Here is a 7,733-nt window from a genome sequence, read left to right as displayed (position 1 = left end):
AGACAGGGGCTGAACACAAGGAGGAAAAACAGAGCAGAACAGGAAACATGAGGAAACAGCCAGAGACAGGACAAAAACCCAGAAACCCTACACACTGGTCCATTCTTCTGCGTCTCTCCACCTGCTTTACCTGCAACACCCCCCCCCCCCCACTGTCAAACTCATGTCTCTTTTTATAAGTTTGAGAAAAGCTGTGATCCAGATAGTTTTCTCTGTGGAAACTTTGAGGATAAATACATATACAAGATATTCTTGCATCTATAATAATACAAACATTTGATTTGTATTTCATTTACTTAGGTTTTATTCTCTGTGATAACCCCTTTTTTTCACAAAATACTTTAATGTGATGTCACAGAACACCCCCCCCCCCCCCCCAACCACCACCCCCTGCCGGAGACACCTGGACCTGAACTCCATAATAGGGTTTTAAATTCATCACATTTACCATATGGTTTTTTAATTTTTATTCTGGTCTGTCCACTGTATCTGATAATTCACAGGCCCTAATTGTTTCCTTACAACAGCTGGACCTGACCATCTAGGCACTAGCTTTGAGCAAAATCTACCAGTAGCTTTGGAGAGAGGATGAGACCGGACCCAGACTAAGTCCCCCAGAAAGAGTTGTACACTTCTCCTACAGGCATTATAATACTTAGCTTGTCTGACCTGACTCAACCCTATTTTCCACTTAACCTGTTCAGTCATTTCTTTGTGTCTTTCCAGTAGTTTATAGGGTGTCTGCTGAGGAGTAGGGGAGTGGGAAATGATTCTTTCCAATGGGTCTGTGAGAGGTTGACCAAGAGTAAGCTCAGCGGGTGATCTTCCAGTTGTCTCATACTGAGCCGCGTTGATGGCAAACCTAAACTTTTAGATCCAGTGGTCCCAGTTGTTATGGTGTTCTCCCACAAAAGAGGATATCATTGTTTTGATCATTTTATTTGACCGTTCAGTAAGTTTGGCTTGGGGATGATAGCTTGTGAACTTTTAAATCACGCCCGAAGTGCGACAGAGCTTTTCCATCTCATGGCTTGTAAACTAAGGGCCACAATCTGATACCAGCTCTCGAGGAACACCAAAGCGGGTAAATATTTCATTCTTCAAGATGCTGGTAATTTTCTGAGCTTTGCTGTCTTTCAGAGGAAACATCTCTATCCACTTAGTGAAATAGTCAATGATTACCAGCAGGTATTTGTTTCCATTCTTGCTACGGGGAAGAGGACCCATCAAATCAACACTGATCTTTTCCCATGCTTTGGGTACTGTAGTAGGCTGCATGAACCTTGCTGGTTTTTTGTTGTCCGGTTTATATTTTTGGCAGGTGACACAGGTTTTAATATAGGCCCAGACATCTTTCCTGACTGTGGGCCACCAGGCTACTTCCAGTATCCTTAACAATGTTTTTAGTTTCCATAAGTGTCCACTTAGAGGGTGATCATGAAAATAACTAAGAAACTGGGTTATTGTAGACTTGGGTACAACCAGCTGAAACTTTTCTCCTTGGTCTTTGGCAAAGGACTTCCTGTACCAGACATCCTGAATATCCTGATGCATGTTCAATAATCCAGGTAGAAAAATCTAAAAAAGTTAAGTCTGGTCCTCTGGACATTCAACAAACAAAGCAAAACAAAGCAAAACAAAAAAAAAGTAGAAACGTTTCATCTTCCTGAACATCGACATCCTGAAATTTACAGAACCCTATTCTGTTGGGGTTCTTATCAGCAGATGACTGGACCATGTCAAGCAGGGTGGAATCTTTCTCCTGAGCCCCCTTGATGTCAGCCAATGCCAAAGGTAACTCTGACCCAGATTTAGATATGGCTGCTGCAATGTATGCCATGTCTGTTTAATGCACTGCTCTTGACAGCGCATCAGGAACCAAGTTATCTAACCCTTTTCTGTATCAGATCTTGAAGTGATATTCTTGCAGCCGAGGCACCCATCGGGTCAAGTGAGAGGTCGCCTTTGGACAGTTAAATGCCCAAGTCAATGCTGCATGGTCAGTATATAGTGTGAACTCGGAGCCTTCTATGAAATGCCGCCACTTCAAAACTGCCCACACCACAGCCAAGCACTCTTTCTCTGAGGTGGATTAATTACACTCCGCACCCCTCAGGGATCTAGACGCGAAGGCAATGACCCTCTCTCCCTCAGGTGTCACTTGCACTAGTACTGCGCCCAGGCCCACATCACTGGCATCAGTGTGTATCTCAAACAGCAGTTGGAAGTTGGGTTGCATGAATATGGGGGCCTCTACCAGGACCTGTTTCAACTGTTGAAAAACTCGCTGGCAGTCTGAACACCATTCCCATTCGCTGGATTTTTTGAGAATATGGTATAAGGGTGCAGCTATGTCAGCAAAATGGGAAATTAATTTATGGTACCAGCTGACCAACCCCAAGAATCTTGTTGCATGATTATTACTTATATAGTGATTATGAGGATAAACATATGTGATTTCAAAACTTATGATTAAGTTGAACTCATATAGTGATTATGAGGGTAATTATATGTGATTATAAGTGATTAAAAGAACATGATTAAGTTGAACAAATTAAGAAAGAATCGTTGATCTAAGATGTTAAAACTGTGGGATGGCTGACGTGAACAGAATGTTCTAAAAACACTGAAGCAAGAACACAGGATGCTGGTGCCATTAAAAGAGTACCATACTGTATATGGACAAGACCCTGAACACAAGATGTTTCCTGGGTTCCGAGAAACTCACTTTGGATGACAGTTTAAAGGACCAATCAGAAGGTTACAGCTTATGGTTGCATTGTAAAGGTAATACTTTAGAACATGTTCAGACTGGTCTGAACCAGTCTAGGAGCTCAGATATAAAAACCTTACACAGCCTCAGAACTGAGCTGAACAGACCGGGGAGCTGAAGGGACACAAAACAACATTGAACCTGCTCTTAGAAGCTACTGAGAAAGATTTGGACAACCCGAAAAGAACTCAAATTTTAGTCAAGACAGGAGCACTTCTTTTTGTTTCAGCTGGGTTGATAACCAGACCAGACCTTTTTCAAATTAGGACTGCTTTTTTGGGCAAAGGGTGCACTCTTCCAAGGCTCTGGAAGAGACAGTTCGCTTGCCTTTAACCAAAGAATTCTTCAGACAAAAATATGGTCAGAGACACCCTGATTTATCATTCGCTATAAATTTTTATACTAAATAATAGCAATAATTTTACCAACAAATAAGGAAATCAGATTATACTATTGACATCCCCGGTCCTTGGTTTATGAATGCCATCCAATGAAATATGTGCTAATAAGATTAATCACAACAGTTTGAAGACAATTCTTGTAGGTTGATTGAAGAGTTTTAGGAGTTCTTGGGAGTTTAGCATGCTCTAGGGCTCTCGGGCTCTAGGGCTCTCGGGCTCTAGGGCTCTCAGGCGTGTCCGACCTCATAAGGAAGGGAAGGCTTTCCCTCAATGGCTCACAAAAGCCTCGAGGACTCATAACTCCCCAACTCAGTTCATCGGAGCAAGGAAACCACCACTTCAGAGGACATCCAGTTCTTTGGACATCAAAATCAACCAACAGGATCCTCCCTCAAGCAATATATGGACTCTTTATTACTGATTTTATTAAATAATCAAATGCAATCATTTCTGGATTGTGCAATTAATGCTGTTCCCCTGCCAATCATCAATTAAAGCAAAGCATAAAATGTAATATTCTGAACTATCATTTCACCACTTCGTGCTCGTGGATTTAAGAAGCTTAGTTCAACATTATAACTAAAGACGGAAGCTTTTTAAAGGTTTTCTCTACTTTGAATATTTAAACAATATTCTGGAATCTTATCCCTAGATTCTAAAAAGAGCCAGATCAGTGAGAATAGCCATTCTACAATGAAGGTGGGCGGCTGTGAATGTGAGTTTCCCTGTGGACGATGATCCAACTCCGGCTGCTAGGTTGGGTGAGTCACGGGGTGAGATAAGGGTGTGGCTCACAGATGGAAGTTGTTAACAAATCTGGGTGAGTCTCCTTCAACACAGCCTAAGAAGAACTGACCAGTAGTGACTCTGAGTAATACTCAAGAGTAGATTATTTCATTACACCCCTTAGAGGAGAGGCTGCAGTGGGGTTTAGCCATAACTCAGGTGGTAATTCCGCTGGGTAGATGGAGACCAGCAACCCATGAATAAGAGGCATGGGATAGGCCTCCTGTCGAGTTTTAACATTTAAGGCACTACATATATAGTAAGTAAGCAGTAGCAGTAAGCTCCAGGACATGCAGGTGAAGGACTCGCTGGTCACCTGGATCAGAGACTACCTCACAGGTCGACCCCAGTATGTGAGGCTGCAGAACACCACCTCAGACACTATACTGAGCAGCACAGGGGCTCCTCAGGGCACGGCCCTCTCACTGTTTCTGTTCACCCTCTACACCTCGGACTTCAGGTACAACTCACAATCCTGCCGTCTGCAGAAGTTCTCGGATGACTCTGCCATTGTGGGCTGCAGCACTGGTGACCAGGAAGCTGAACACAGAGGTGGTGTGGACAGAACCAGCTGCAGCTCAACGTTGGAAAAACGATTATTGAGCATGCATCAGGACATTTTTAGCTAACAGTTTGTTCCTTTAGGTCCCACTTCATGATATGATTGTCTAATAAATTTTGATTCCTTTTCAATTTCATATGTTAATATTTTATCAATGTTGCTTCTTAGTTCTTTTATTTTTTGAACCAGATTAGGATTTTGGGTTAATTTGTGTTGTTTTTCTAGTTCTATTAGTTGTGCTCTCTCTTTTTCATAGGCTTCTACTTTGGATTTTTTAAAGGCCACAGTTTTTGATATCAATTTACCTCTTTTTACTGCCTTAAGTGTGTCCCATAAAATCACAGGGTTTACCTGCCCATTATCATTCTCTTCTATATAAGTTTTTATATCATCCGTAATCCCAGCTTTGATGTTTTATGGTTCAGCAAACCCACATTTAATCGCCATGCTGTGGTACATTTTCTAGAAGATAAATTTAGTTTTAATATTAAGGTAATATTAAGGTGACCTCTCTAAGTGTCTTTAAGAACCTGTTGGACTCCTGGCAGGGACCAACGCAGACATGTTCCTGTCTTTAGTTTTCTACATTCACTTTATAATCTAGCTGGTTTTTTGTTACTTTTTTTGCATCTCATTTGTAAAAAACCTGTATGACTTTTTATAACTGTTTATTGTTGCTGTTGTCCATTGTTGTCATCTTTCTTTATTAAATCAGGTCTCTGTTGTAAATGAGTCCTCGAGGCTCAATGGGATTACCTGTCTAAATAAAGGTTGAATGAAAACAAAAAGATATACTTGTTTCTTCTATTTTTCATTCTTTTACCTTGTCAGAGCTATTCATGAAAAAATAGTCAATTCTAGAATAACTTTTACTGGGTGCTGAGTAATGGGTATAATCCATAGTATTTGGGTATAATTCTCTCCAGACGTCAACAAATCTGAATTCTTCAAGTGCCAATTTAAATTTTTTTGTTCTGGAGTTTTGGTATTTATTACTGTTTGTTGTATATGTATTGAAGACCACACTAAGGTGGGGGCCTCTCTAGTAGAATAGGATCCACTGATAAGTCCAACATTTGGCGTGCACTACAACTTCTACTCCATTCGGTGTTTTACTTACATATACAGTATGAATTCATAAGACGTATAATAAGTCACTTCAGGAGCAGAGGGGGGTCGTTCTCCAAACGGAGTTCAGTCAGGCTCTAAAGTCAAACATCTTTATTTGGTTTGTTTTAATCAAACCTCCTCCTGCGATGTGGTCATCAGTGTCACTGCTCCTCATGTCTAAACTCCGTGAACTTGTTGTCCTGCACCGGTGTTGTTAACCCGTTTCCATGGTAACAGCGCATCGAGCCTCTCCTTGGTCGCCTTTAGCTTGTTCTCGTTTGTCCCCAGGTCAAGCTGAAGCCTCTCTTCAGCGCTGCTTCGCCTGCGTTCTCGTAGGTCCTCACTCCAGAGTCGCAGAAGATTTTTATCTTGGTGTACGGCGTCTGGAATCTGACACCTTCCTGTGTCAGTGCTGTTTTACTGTACAAGGAATCAGCAGAGCTGATGAAAGCTTAGAACCAGCCCGCTGCCTCATGACACCACCACTGTTTGAAGGAACACCAGATCCGCCTGCCTTACGTGTGATTAGGGACTTTTCCAAGGCCTCTGGTTTATGATTACATTAAAGAAAGTGAATTACTAACAATTGAAGACTGTTCAGCAAATGTTATTTGTAGTATCCCTGTTAAACGAGAAGTCACCTATTTAGGACTTTTAATCTCTAAAGACCAGAAGTTAAGATGCTCCTCTAATTTTACAGAAAACTGAAATTAAACTCATCCAGTGGCTGCAGAGGGACTTCTCTCTACTGACCACTGAAGCTGAAGGATCATCTCGATTCACATGTGCTGCTTTCTCCTTAGAACTCAGCACGGTGCACAACTGGTTAATAAGGACTGATCTTACCGGTGGCTCAACTGGCAGAGCTGCTGCCTCTCAGCGAGCAGGTCCCTGGTTCAAATCCCGGTCCGGGGGCCTCTCTGGGTGGAGTTTGCATGTTCTCTCCGTGCATGTGTGGGTTTTCTCCAGGGACTCCAGTTTCCTCCCACAGACCAAAAACATGCATGTTAGGCTGATGGTAACTCTGAATTGTCCCGAGGTGAGAGAGAGAATGGTTGTTTGTCTCTATGTGTCCCTGTGATGGACTGGAGACCTGTCCAGGGTGTCCCCCGCCCCTCGCACAGTGACTGCTGGACATGGGCACTGGCGACCCCCATGACCCAAAATGGAAGAAGCGGGTAAAAGATAATGGATGGCTGGCTGGCTGGCTGGATGGCTGGATGGATGGCTGGATGGCTGGATGGCTGGCTGGCTGGATGGATGGATGGATGGATGGCTGGATGGCTGGCTGGCTGGCTGGATGGCTGGATGGCTGGATGGCTGGATGGATGGATGGATGGCTGGATGGATGGCTGGATGGCTGGATGGCTGGATGGATGGCTGGATGGCTGGCTGGCTGGATGGCTGGATGGCTGGCTGGATGGCTGGATGGCTGGATGGCTGGCTGGATGGATGGCTGGATGGATGGCTGGATGGCTGGATGGCTGGCTGGATGGCTGGCTGGCTGGATGGATGGATGGCTGGATGGATGGATGGCTGGCTGGATGGATGGCTGGATGGCTGGCTGGATGGCTGGATGGATGCTCTCTCCTTACATTTAGATAATAAAATGAGTGAAGATATTGACTGTATGCCTTTACATTTTATATAGAATACGTGTTGTTAAAAACCTGAGAGTCGGCTGGGCTTCATCTTCTGGATGTCTCTACCCTGTAGAGCACATTTGAAATGAACTGGGCGGAACACTTTCTTAAGGATCTGACTTGTATCTGAACATCAGACCATAAATGAGATTAACCTGAATAAATAAAGGTTGAATGAAAACAACATTTCATGTTTTCTTGCACTTTGGGGCTTTAACTTCATTTAAATTGTAATTACAATGTTGAGAAACTTCCAGTAAAACTTTCATCCTTCCATAAGCAGCTGCTCTTAGCCTGGACCACACACACACACACACACACACACACACACACACACACACACACACACACACACACACACACACACACACACACACACACACACACACACACACACACACACACACACACACACACACACACACACACACACACACACACACACACACACACACACA

This window comes from Nematolebias whitei, chromosome 12, assembly GCF_014905685.2.
Source record: "Nematolebias whitei isolate Nwh7 chromosome 12, NemWhi1, whole genome shotgun sequence".
NCBI lineage: Eukaryota > Metazoa > Chordata > Actinopteri > Cyprinodontiformes > Rivulidae > Nematolebias > Nematolebias whitei.
The sequence above is the reverse complement of the archived record's forward strand: the minus strand, read 5'-3'. Positions refer to the sequence as shown.